Here is a 14,176-nt window from a genome sequence, read left to right as displayed (position 1 = left end):
TTTAGAGAGAGAGAGAGAGAGAGAGAGAGAGAGAGAGAGAGAGAGAGATCAGGGAAAAGGTGAACAAGAGAATCATTTGAGAGAGAGAGAGAGAGGAGAGAGAGGAGAGAGAGAGAGAGAGAGATCAGGGAAAAGGTGAACAAGAGAATCATTAGAGAGAGAGAGAGAGAGAGAGATCAGGGAAAAGGTGAACAAGAGAATCATTTGAGAGAGAGAGAGAGAGAGATCAGGGAAAAGGTGAACAAGAGAATCATTTGAGAGAGAGAGAGAGAGAGAGAGAGAGAGAGAGAGAGATCAGGGAAAAGGTGAACAAGAGAATCATTTGAGAGAGAGAGAGAGAGAGAGAGAGAGAGAGAGAGAGAGAGAGAGAGAGAGAGAGAGAGAGAGAGATCAGGGAAAAGGTGAACAAGAGAATCATTAGAGAGAGAGAGAGAGGAGAGAGAGAGAGAGAGAGAGAGAGAGAGAGAGAGAGAGAGAGAGATCAGGGAAAAGGTGAACAAGAGAATCATTTGAGAGAGAGAGAGAGAGAGAGAGAGAGATCAGGGAAAAGGTGAACAAGAGAATCATTTGAGAGAGAGAGAGAGAGAGAGAGAGAGAGAGAGAGATCAGGGAAAAGGTGAACAAGAGAATCATTAGAGAGAGAGAGAGAGAGAGAGAGAGATCAGGGAAAAGGTGAACAAGAGAATCATTAGAGAGAGAGAGAGAGAGAGAGAGAGAGAGAGAGAGATCAGGGAAAAGGTGAACAAGAGAATCATTGAGAGAGAGAGAGAGAGAGAGAGAGATCAGGGAAAAGGTGAACAAGAGAATCATTAGAGAGAGAGAGAGAGAGAGAGAGAGAGAGAGAGAGAGAGAGAGATCAGGGAAAAGGTGAACAAGAGAATCATTTGAGGAGAGAGAGAGAGAGAGAGAGAGAGAGAGAGAGAGATCAGGGAAAAGGTGAACAAGAGAATCATTAGAGAGAGAGAGAGAGAGAGATCAGGGAAAAGGTGAACAAGAGAATCATTTGAGAGAGAGAGAGAGAGAGAGAGAGAGAGAGAGAGAGAGAGAGATCAGGGAAAATTGAACAAGAGAATCATTAGAGAGAGAGAGAGAGAGAGAGAGAGATCAGGGAAAAGGTGAACAAGAGAATCATTAGAGAGAGAGAGAATCAGGAAAAGGTGAACAAGAGAATCATTTGAGAGAGAGAGAGAGAGAGATCAGGGAAAAGGTGAACAAGAGAATCATTTGAGAGAGAGAGAGAGAGAGAGAGAGAGAGAGAGATCAGGGAAAAGGTGAACAAGAGAATCAGAGAGAGAGAGAGAGAGATCAGGGAAAAGGTGAACAAGAGAATCATTAGAGAGAGAGAGAGAGAGAGAGAGAGAGATCAGGGAAAAGGTGAACAAGAGAATCATTGAGAGAGAGAGAGAGAGAGAGAGAGAGATCAGGGAAAAGGTGAACAAGAGAATCATTAGAGAGAGAGAGAGAGAGAGAGAGAGAGAGAGAGAGAGATCAGGGAAAAGGTGAACAAGAGAATCATTAGAGAGAGAGAGAGAGAGAGAGAGAGAGATCAGGGAAAAGGTGAACAAGAGAATCATTAGAGAGAGAGAGAGAGAGAGAGAGAGAGATCAGGGAAAAGGTGAACAAGAGAATCAGAGAGAGAGAGAGAGAGGAGAGAGAGGAGAGAGAGAGAGAGAGAGAGAGAGAGAGCGCGAAGGCACTTTACGACTAAACTTGCATGGTAGTGGCTTACCTCGAAGGCATCTGAATGTAAAGCTTCTGTTGACGAGGGTTATTAAAGGAACTATTCCTTCAACCCTTATTACAATAGTCTGGTTTTTCCTTTTTCCTCGAAGGGCATCACATATCCACATCCAAGTTCACCCAATTCCCGAGTGGAGTGTACCGATGATGTACACAACATCTGAAAGAAAAGGCAAAGTTTGTTTTATACTGCAATGTGAACTGCTATGAGTGAATCTATCTTGCAATGCAATACATACGAAGAGAAAATGAAGTGAGAGAAATAAATAATCACATATTACATAGAAAGGGAGAATCTAGTAAAAAAAAAACAATGAAAGGCTTTGTAGGATAAACAATCAAGGAGAGAGAAAAATAGAGAAACTTAAGGACATAAAAACAATCAAGGAGAGAGAGAGAGAGAGAGAGAGAGAGAGAGAGAGAGAGAGAGAGAGAGAGAGAATCGAATTAATCCCCAAATACGAACACTCCAGGAAAATTTATTCCAAGGGAAAACTTAACTTGAGCAATTGGTGGGAGTGACAATTACTCTGGAGAAGTTACATTTCCAAAAACTTAGGCAAAGATCTGGCAATAATTTCAGTATTCTGGAAGGCTTTGTAAACGTTATAGCTGCAATCTGAGCATAGACTTGGCAGTAATTTTAGTATTTTGCCTTGTATACATTAGCATGACCTAACCACAATAATTCTGCCCATGCATGGGTTCTATACATTACATTACATTATACTGGCATGTTTTGAAAGTTCAACCCAGTCGATTAAAGGGCTGTTAGTTTATTTTGTATTAAGCTGGCTATATGCCAGCGCGTGTTATTGTTCAAAGGAGTTTAGCGGAGTTACACGAGGCTGATATCAACTTCCTGTCTTGCCTGACCTAACGACAGGTGAAAAAAAAAATCATCCGTGAAATACACATCAAATGTGTGTTAAGACAATAATAGGAGAATCAAAATATCAACCACGAAAAATGATAAATCACCAAAAGCCTCTAAGAAAGAAAACTTATATTTTCGATGCATCTCTATCCAACCTTCATTGGGAATTGTTGTCGAGAGAGACAGTATTTAAATGACATAAAACTAATTTAATGGGTAAAACTCGTTATTAACTTCACCAGCAAAATTATTTTGAAAATGTTTTTCCATCTACAGACCCAGGAGCATAACCAATATAAACTTGGATGCAACTGAATTTACTATCTATATAAAAGCCAAGGCACAGAATCGGTATTCAAAAACCAAAGATACTGTACGTCATTTTTATGCAAAATTTTAAGAAAATAGGTTCGAATGAACTACTATACGCTGAAGGCTGCATTGAATATGACTGGAATCGACTCAGCTCACTATAGTAGTTGCCCTCTTGAAACCGAACAATTAAACAGAATTTCAAACTGTAGGCAATCTCCTCACCCCACACCAAGCTGGGTTCAGACCAGGACGCTCTTGCTGTGGCCAGGGTCCTCAACCTATCCAGTATATAGAGGACAGATTTGAACAGCGACATCACTGGAGCAGTGTTCGTAAATCAAACAGCAGCATGCAATACTTTGAATCACAGAGGCCTACTTCTGAATCTATCGAAAACATTGAAAAACAAGACTATAGTGGAATAATTAGAAGTCAAATAAAACCGCAAATTTTAGGTACACATGAATGGGACTTAATTAATTTTAAGTAGATGTGGAAGCACAAAAGAATGGCCAACCTCAGGGTTCAGTTCTTGCACCACTGCTGTTCAATATATTTACTAATGATCAACCCCACCCACAAACATCAGTAGATTCATCTATACAGACGATCGGTGTGGCCACACAAGCCACCACCTTTCAAGAAGGTGAAACACGACTATCAGCTGCTATAGAGCAGTACTATGACAAGTGGTCTTTGAATCCAAACCCCCTAAGATTCAAGTACTGTATGTACATTTCACCTGAAAAACTGAAAAGCCAATCAAAAACTTAAGATTCTCTGGCATGGCTAAGAGCTAGAACATCACCAGTTTCCAGTATACCTGGGGGGTAAAAATAGATAGAACTCTCTCATTTGCCACCCATCTGGAAAAGCTTCAGGGAAGGTTGGCTCTTGCAACTACCTGCTAAAAAAGAAAAAAACAAAAACATCGCAGGAACCAAGTGGGGAGCCAATGCATACACATTCTAAGAACAGCTGCCTTAGCCTTGTGCTCTGCACCAGCCAATTACTGTGCACCAGTGTGGATCAGATCCTCGCATGCCAAGAAAATAAACTATGCTCAACAAGGCATGCAGTCATACCACAAGGACTCTACGTCCCACTCCCACCAACACCCTTTACAAACTCGCTGGTATTGAATCCCAGAAATCAAGAGGCATACATCAAAAACTGAAAAGAGCAAACAAATCTTGGAATAAGGACACTCAATACATCCTTATGTGCCAGTTCCAAGTAGACTTGAGTGGAGGAACTGCCAGCCCAAATACTGCACAGAATGATAGAATGGATCAATGGAGAGACTGACAAGTACCCATTGAAGAAATTCCTGATTGAACACTACTTCCCAGACATGATTGGTGTGGCCTCAGAGCTAGAGTGGCCAAAACAGGTGACAATCTGGTCAAATTGGGCATTAAAACTGACCGGTCCTGCAAGACTCAGTTCAGTAGAAGAAATGCATCCTTATTAGTGACGATAGATTAGTAGAAACTGGAGGGGCACTCAATAGAGCGCAGACTTTCAATGCAGCGTAATTCTCGACCTTTTGCCCAACCTTTACCTTTGACCTAGGACTTTCAGAATTTAATCACTTCCCCGTCTCAACATAATTAATTCCTGTAAGTATTGCTATGAGTAAAATTTTGGCCAAGAAATTGCTCACACACAAACGACATTTAGCTCAACCTTGACCTTTGACCTAGGTCTTTCAGAATTGAATCGCTTCCACGTCTCAACATAATTAATCCATGTAAGTATCACTATGAGTAAAATTGTGGCCTGGAAGTTGTTTACACACAAACGACCTTTTGCTCAACCTTGACCTTTGACCTGTGACTTTCAAAATTTAATCACTTCCACGTCTCAACATAATTAATCCCTGAAAGTTTCACTACTCTATGAGTTAAATAAAGGCTAGGAAGTTGTTCACACACAGACAAACAACAGCAAAATCATAACCTCCTCTCCAACTTTTTGGCCGGATGTAACAAAACTACTATGGTGATAGTAGTTTTCCTCAACATATGCCATGTTCTTATTTCCGTTTTCTTTACGGAAAATCACCTGGTGACACAATAACCAACCAGGCAAAATTCCGCCTACGTGGGAGGTTTGGGGAGGGGGGGGGGGGGGAGTGAGCAGACCTCTCTCTTGGCCTTGCTAGGTACCAAGTTTCATGACGATTGGTTCACTCATAACGGAGGAATAGGTTAAAACAAGGAGGTTGAATGGGATTTAACCTCCTTATGTTGAAATAATAACTATTATACACCAAGAACTAAAAATACAGGAATGAAATGGGTAGCGACTTTACAGGCCTTCAAGTTCAGCCTGTAAGAATTTTGCGTTGATTTTAAACTACCCCCAGGACGGACATTTTAGTCTACGTTCTTAGCTCTATTTCCAACATATCTAGTTAAAACTACCTTTATGGGTTACAGTAAATCCACAAAACCAAACAACTATGAATTACATTGACGAACCTCAAATAAACTAATTTATATACTGGTTATCGTTTTTCTTTTTAAAGAAAAATGTCTTCTTTATAAAGACCATGGTCGGTTTGACAGTTAAACCCTGCCCTCTTCCAGTTATGTAATAAACCTCACAAAATACAAAATTGGGGGGACTGGTTGGAAGGGGTTACATACGAGCATACGGTAATGAAGAAACATTACATTTCATATTTGGCATTTGGTTTGTCCTATAAACTCATACGGTAATTTTATGTATACAACCTGGGTCAAAATTTACGCAAAAAGCTAGTTTCAAAGGCGTGATTAAAATCAAACTCCTATAAATATCTATATAAACAGCGCGCTAATCATCAATCGAAGTAAATTTCATACAATCTAACTAACCCACCTTTCCTTTACCGTTCGTACACACCAACTTTTTCAAACGTTCTAACAGATACCAAGTCAAAATCAAAACTGCTTCTTAAAAACTAAGGCCAGAATTCCTTAGCCAATCAGAGGCCTCCACCAAGCACTAACCTCCTCTTAACTGAAAAACTGTTTCTTCCACGTACTTTGATACTAACAGGATTATTGTTTAGTTTTCTAGAAGTTATGATGCAGATGTAAATTAACCTGGCCCTCTGCCATAATGCTTTCCCGTGGTAGGGTCCCCGATAGGATGATTGGTATAAAATTTGATAAAGGCCCACGAGTGTCTGGGAGACGTTCAAGGTCTCATTGGCATCTTCAATATGCAATATGAGAGAGAGAGAGAGAGAGAGAGGAGAGAGAGAGAGAGAGAGAGAGAGAGAGAGAGAGAGAGAGAGAGAGAGAGAGAGAGGTAGTTGCTACAGAAGTTCCCTTATAAACATGCCCAAGTACTTTACCTAAACCATAACTCCACGAGAACGAAACAATTATGTTTTGGGACCGAAACAATTTTGTTTTTGGACCAAAACAATTCTGTTTGGGGACCAAAACAATTTTGTTTGGGGACCAAAACAAACCTAATTTACCGTTTCAATTTGAAACAGAACTAGAATTATAAAGAAAATGTGCTGTGCTAAATCACTGCCAGTATGAATGCACTGGTCAATAAGAAGTTCGCATCCATAATGTTTCGAGATGGAGCTCGAGACTTATAATAAAAATTCTGAGGTAATTCAAGAGAGAGTAGACTAGAATGAGTCCCGAATGTCTATTCGGCATTTTCATGTAAGAGATAAAAAAAAAATAACATCAGATCATTACATCTAAAATGATATTTTCATTATAAAATAAATTTTTGAATATACTTACCCGGTGAATATATAAATAGCTGACGTCTCCGACGGTCGACAGATTCCAAAAACTCGCGAGCGATCGCCATGAAGGTTGTCGGGTGTGGCCACCAGCGCCGACTATCGGCCAGATACCGCATATACTTCTCAACCAAACCAGTTCTTCTCAGTCCGTAGGGTCGCTATCGGGGAGGAAAGGAGGGCCTTTAATATTAAATATTCACCGGGTAAGTATATTCAAAAATTTATTTTATAATGAAAATATCATTTTTAAATATTAAACTTAGCCGCGTGAATATATAAATAGCTGATTCACACCCATGGTGGTGGGTAGAGACCAGTATTAAAACAATAAAGGCGTATATGCTCAAGAGTTTTTGACAAATATTAAAAAAACAAACTTAAGTATAGGTACCTGGTAAGGAAGCTGACTCTGATGATTACTCTGCCTCATTAGTCCGCTATCCTCACGAAGCCCAGCGATCCTCTTAGGATGCTGAAAGACTCCCAGGAGCTGCTATATCCAGGGTGAACACCCCTATAACAGGACCTCATCAATACCCTTAATCTGGGCGCTCTCAAGAAACAATATTTTGACCACCCGCCAAATCAAAAAGATTGCGAAAGACTTCTTAGTCTCCCGTACAACCCAAAACGAAAAGACTTCTTAGTCTCCCGTACAACCCAAAACAAGATTAAAAATATTCAAGAGTAGATTAAAAGGATATTGGGATTAAGGGAATGTAGTGGTAGAGCCTTCACCCACTACTGCACTCGCTGCTACGAATGGTCCCCAGTGTGTAGCAGTCCTCATAAAGAGTCTGGACATCTTTCAAGTAATATGAAGCGAATACCGACTTGCTTCTCCAAAAGGTCGCGTCCATAATACTTTTAAGGGATCTATTTTGCTTAAACGCTACCGAAGTTGCTATCGCTCTAACTTCATGAGCCTTGACTTTAAGTAAATTACGATCCTTCTCACTTAAATGAGAGCGTGCCTCCCGAATCAAAAGTCTAATAAAATAAGATAACGCATTCTTAGACATGGGCAAAGAGGGCTTTTTAACGGAGCACCATAAAGCCTCTGAACAACCTCGTAGCGGTTTAGTTCTGGATAATTAAAATTTAAGAGCTCTAACGGGGCACAGCACTCTTTCAACTTCATTACCCACAATCTCAGAAAGACTAGGGATTTCAAATGATTTAGGCCAAGGAGGAGACAGAAGTTCATTCTTGGCCAAAAAACCAAGTTGAAGAGAACATACTGCTTTATTAGCTGAGAAGCCGATGTTCTTGCTAAAAGCATGTATCTCACTAACCCTTTTAGCCGAAGCCAAGCTCACCAAAAACAGTGTCTTGAGGGTAAGATCCTTCAGGGAGGCTGAATTTAACGGTTCAAACCTGTCTGACATAAGGAACTGTAGGACCACGTCCAAGTTCCAAGCAGGAGTCGAAATATGACGCTCCTTGGAAGTCTCGAAAGACTTAAGCAGGTCTTGGAGATCTTTGTTATTAGAAAGATCCAAACCTCTATGCCTGAAAACAGAAGCTAACATGCTTCTGTAGCCTTTAATGGTGGATGCAGAGAGGGGAGCGACCGTTTCTCAGATAAAAGCAGAAAATCCGCAATCTGCGCTGGAAGAGGAAATAGAGGAGGACTTGCACCAGTCTCTAAATACCTCCCATTTCAACTGATAGATCTTGATGGTAGAGGATCTTCTAGCCCTCGCGATCGCTCTAGCTGCCTCCTTCGAAAACCCTCGAGCTCTAGAGAGTCTTTCGATAGTCTGAAGGCAGTTAGACGAAGCCGCGGGGGGAGGCTTTGATGAAGTCTCTTTACGTGAGGCTGTCGTAAGAGATCCATCCGCAACGGTAGACTTCTTGGAACGTCTACCAGCCATAGAAGTACCTCTGTGAACCACTCTCTCGCGGGCCAGAGGGGAGCAACCAACGTCAACCTGGTCCCTTCGTGAGAGGCGAACTTCTGCAGCACCTTGTTTAGGATCTTGAAAGGTGGAAAGGCATAAACGTCCAGGTGAGACCAGTCCAGAAGAAAAGCGTCTATGTGGGCCGCCTCTGGATCTGGGACCGGAGAGCAATAAGTCGGGAGCCTTTTTTGTCAACGAGGTCGCAAAGAGATCGATGGTGGGGTTGACCCCCAAGTCATCCAAAGTCTCTCGCACACATCCCAGTGGAGAGTCCACTCCGTAGGAACCACCTGACCTCTTCGCCAAGACATTCAACTTCCCTTGGACGAACCTCGTCAAAAGAGAGATGTTTCGATCTTTTGACCAAAAGAGGAAGGTCCCTTGCGATGACGAAAAGGGTGTGGGAGTGAGTGCCCTCCTTGCTTCGAGATGTAAGCCAAGGCCGTGGTATTGTCTGCATTCACCTCCACCACCTTGTTTCGAATCAGACTCTTGAAACTCCTTAGTGCTAGATGGACTGCTAACAGCTCTTTGCAGTTTATGTGAAGACTCCTCTGTTCTGCGGACCAAAGACCCGAGCATTCCAGATTGTCCAGAGTCGCCCCCCCAACCGAAAATCCGATGCGTCTGAAAACAACACATGGTTTGGGTTCTTGACTGCCAGAGAAAGACCTTCCCGAAGTCTTATATTGCTGTCCACCAAGCTAGGCAAGTCTTGACTGGATCGGAGATTGGAATCGAGACCGTCTCTAAAGTCTTCTCCTTGTTCCAATGGAAGTCTAGGGTGGAATTGGAGAGGGCGCAGGTTGAGTCTCCCTAGCGAGATAAACTGTTCCAGAGACGAAAGCGTCCCCAGGAGGCTCATCCAATCTCTCACAGAGCAACGGTTTTTCTCCTGCACGAGACGGACTTTGAGCAAAGCCTGCTCGATCCTGTTGGCAGACGGAAAAGGCCCGAAAAACTCGACTCTGTATCTCCATCCCCAAATAGAGAATGGTCTGGAATGGAGTCAGTTGTGACTTCTCCATGTTTACCAAGAGGCCTAACTCTTTCGCAAGATCCAAAAGTCCACTGTAGGTCCTGCAGACAGCGATGACGGGACGACGTTCTGAGTAACCAGTCGTCCAAATACAGGGAGGCTCTGATCCCCGATAAATGTAGGAACTTCGCTACATTTCGCATGAGCTTGGTAAAAACAAGAGGAGCAGGGCTGAGGCCGAAGCACAGTGCTCGGAATTGATACACCACCTTCCTGTGCACAAACCTCAGATAATGTTGAGAGTCTGGATGTATCGGAATGTGGAAGTACGCATCCTGCAAGTCGAGAGAGACCATCCAGTCGCCCTCTCTGACTGCTGTCAAAACGGATTTGGTGGTCTCCATCGTGAACTTTGTTTTTACAACAAACACGTTGAGAGCACTTACATCCAGCACCGGCCTCCAACCTCCTGTGTTCTTCGGAACCAGGAAGAGACGGTTGTAAAAAACCTGGGGATTGAAGATCCGAGACTTTCACCACCGCCCCCTTTTTCTAACAACAGAGACACCTGAAGATGTAACGCCTATCTCTTTGTCTCCTCTCGATACCTGGGAGAGAGGTCTATCGGAACTTTTACCAGAGGTCGTCTTCGTACAAAAGGGATTTTGTAACCCTCCTTCAGCAACAAAACAGACTCCCGGTCTGCACCCCCTCTTCTCCCAGGCCTGCCAGAAGTTGGTCAATCTGGCCCCTACTGCTGTCTGAGGGACGTGGGCAGTCAGACTCTGCCACGGGAGGATTTAGATCCTCTCTTCTTGCCTCGCTTGCTATCGGCATGAGAGCCTCCACCTACTGGGAGCTTTGCCACGAAAAGGCGGGATAAACCTTGCCGCTGGCGTGTCAAACTTAGGGTCTGCTGACATGGCGAAGACGAAGGTACAGCCTTACGAGCAGACGTGGCCATTAAATCATGAGTGTCCTTCTGTACAAGAGACGCAGCGATATCTCTAATAAGCTGTTGAGGGAACAAAGCAGAAGACAAGGGCACAAAGAGAAGTTCTGACCTCTGACAAGGGAGTGACCCCTGCAGAAAGAAAAGAACACAGAGTCTCTCTCTTCTTCAGAACCCCTGCTGTGAACGTAGCAGCAAGTTCATTAGAGCCATCCCTTATTGCCTTGTCCATGCACGACATTATCCGAATAGAGACATCCCGGTCCGCTGACGAGACTTTCCTACTCAAGGCTCCCAGGGGACCAATCCAAAAAATTGAAAACCTCAAAGGCACGGAAAATTCCTTTAAGGAGATGATCCAGATCAGTAGAGGACCAGCAAACCTTCGAGCGTCTCGTGGCCAGACGACGAGGAGTGTCTACAAGGCTTGAGAAGTCTCCCTGGGCAGAGGCAGGCACCCCCAAGCCAAGAACTTCTCCTGTGTCATACCAGAACGCTCGCCACGAGAAAGCCAATTTGAAAGGGGGAAAGGCAAAAGAGGACTTCCCCAAATTCCTCCTGGACATTAACCAGTCTCCCAACAAACGCAGAGCTCTCTTAGAAGAGCGAGTGTGAGCACCAACTTCGTGAACGACGGAGTCGAAGAAGTCAGGCCCAGCGTGAACTCAGATGGAGGAGAACGAGGAGCAGCAGAGACAAAATGATCGGGAAACAGATCCTTAAAAGATAAGCATTATCTTCTTAAAGTCAAGGGATCGCTGAGCAACCCTAGGCTCCTCCCCCATCCGAAAGAGTCCCCAAAGGAACATCAGCAGGAAGGGGATCAACAACTTCCTCATCCCGAAGGATCATCATCCGACAAAGGCAAAGTCTCGCGACACGGAGAAGCATGCCGAGGAGGTAACGATTGACAGGGCTATATCAATATGCGACGGGGCCGCAGCAAAAGCAGAGGTAACGACGTCACGTCGAGACTGCAAAGACAAAGTCTTGAGGCTGACAAACAAGAACAGCCTGAGGTGACTGACGTTCGACATCACGTCGGGACTGCACAGACTGCAGGACTTGAGGTTGAAAAACAACACCCGACCGTGGCGACTGACGTTCGTCACGTCGGGACAACGGAGTCGGCCGACGAACGTCACGTCGAGACTGCGGTGATTGTTTGCTGAACGTCACCTTGAGACTGCTGAAAATGACGTTCCACGTCACGTAACTGACGTGACTGACGAGGAACACGATCAGAGTCACGTTTAACAGCACCGATAACATTAGCGCTAACGTCAAAAACGACGAGACAAATCTCGCTTAGGCGGTTTGAAAACCAGAGTCATGCTTGTTGGACTGGCGAACCGCAAGCAAAGGATCTTTACGAACCTGGTCATGCCTCATAAACCTCCATTAAGGATGAAAGTTTCAACTGCATGTCTTGTAAGACACTCCACTTCGGGTCAACGGGAGTCGAAACAGGCCGTGACGTCGGCAAACGTCTGTGCATGCAAGTCATCGCACCGAACGAGACCCTCGGACTCAGCGTCACGTTTACTCTTAACAGGCGAACAGCCATCCGATGACTGAATACGGTCAGAGCTGTCCCAATGACTACAGCCAGGACGCTGGACCTGTCCTGAAGGGACTGACTTGCATTTTAAGGGTCTTGAAACCTTACGCCAAGGTTTCTTATAAGGCAAATCATCGGAAGACGAGGAGAACTTAGTTTCTCCCGTCTTATGGTAAGGACGTGCCTGAGGAGCAACGTCTGATACCTTTGAGGGAACGTCTGTACGTTGGTTTACACCTCTCACTCCCTTAAGTCCTACGACATTCCTTCTCCCTGGTGCAGGGGAGCTTGAAAGAGGTCTCGGACTAGGTAAGCGACAAGCACGAACAGACGAACCCTCCGTCGCAACACTAAACACATTAGTCGCACTTTCCACTTTACCACTTTGACTTTCCACTTTACCACTTTGACTCTTTAAAAGCTTAACGTTGGACATAAGCTGGTTTCTGTCCGATGCCAAGGTTTCGACCTTCTCACCCAACGCTTGAATAGCCAAAAACATTTCACGCATTGAAGGTTCATGAGTGCCAATAGGGGGTTCAGAAACTACCCCTACAGGGGAAGGATTAGGTTCAGGGGCATGGGAAGAGGAAAAATCTATAGATCTAGAAGAGCTTCTCCTCACCCTATCTCTTTCGAGTTTCCAAGTATATTTCTCATACTCCAACCACTCAAATTCCGATAAAACCACACATTCCTCACACCGATCTCCTAATTGACAGGATTTACCTCGGCAATTAGCACAAACAGTATGAGAATCGATAGAAGCTTTCGGAAGACGTTTGTTACAGTCTTTCGCACATTTACGATAGACAGGAGAAGGGTCAGCCATTACGAAAATCCAAAGCAAATCCAAAGGGGAAGCCAAGTTCATCAACAAAAATCAAAAAAGGGTTTCAAGAGTTTTATTGAAGCAAAAAAAACCAACACAGCGAAAGCAATAAAACCAAAACCAAGAACTTCACCCAATTCGGTAGAAAACTCGAGGTCAAGCGCGAGAGGAACCAGTGTTGTCTGTAACACCGACAGAGAAGAACTGGTTTGGTTGAGAAGTATATGCGGTATCTGGCCGATAGTCGGCGCTGGTGGGCACACCCGACAACCTTCATGGCGATCGCTCGCGAGTTTTTGGAATCTGTCGACCGTCGGAGACGTCAGCTATTTATATATTCACCGGCTAAGTTTAATATTTAAAAAGCCTACTTGGCACTTACTATACTGCAGGGGAACCCTACTCACTACAAGACCTTTTCATAATTAATTTTATCCTATACATTACAAAGCATTCAGGATTTCACACCGCATATTGCTTGTTTATTGTTAAATCTACACCCACCGAAGCACTTAGAAAACACAAGTCTTCTGTTTCCTCTTCAAAGCTTTAATATCCTTCGTTAAAAAAAAGGGATGTCTAGCGAGAGCTTATTGTGGTTTTTGTATAACAATGGTCAAAACCCTTAATACAATCTTTAAAAATACCACCATACAATGTTATAAAAAAAATTCCCCTCTCATATGAAAAAATACATTAAGAGAATAATTTATATTCATTAGAAACAAAAGTTAAACTACCTGTCCTATGAAAGATCCTCCGTTTTATTCTCTATTCTAGTGCAGCTAAAGTTGCATGGAAAATTACAACTGGGTTTCAGGTTAATTGAAGAAATATTTTTAAGAGCAAGATAGTACATGCGAGCACCTTACGTCGGGTAAGCGACCAGACCCGATAGCCACTTTCGATCAGCTAAAATAATTCATATTCTAAAAAATCAGGTAACCGAAAGAACGAAGAGAGAGAGGTTGTTGCACAAGTCGAAGACTTGGTCATCAAGGGATGCATTCGTAGCTGAACACTCCTGCAGTCATGCAGTTACCATGTAGAGAGAGAGAGAGAGAGAGAGAGAGAGAGAGAGAGAGAGAGAGAGAGAGAGAGAGAGAGAGAGAGAGAGAGAGAGAGAGAGAGAGAGAGAGAGAGAGAGAGAGAGAGAGAGGCCTCCCCCTTAAAAATGCCCAATTAGCAAGCCTCAACAGGTGCTGTCTGTACGCGAGTTTATGTGTCATTGGCTGCTTTTAAAGTAAAGA

The sequence above is a fragment of the Palaemon carinicauda genome, chromosome 33, assembly GCF_036898095.1.
Source record: "Palaemon carinicauda isolate YSFRI2023 chromosome 33, ASM3689809v2, whole genome shotgun sequence".
In the NCBI taxonomy this organism is placed as follows: Eukaryota; Metazoa; Arthropoda; class Malacostraca; order Decapoda; family Palaemonidae; genus Palaemon; species Palaemon carinicauda.
The sequence above is the reverse complement of the archived record's forward strand: the minus strand, read 5'-3'. Positions refer to the sequence as shown.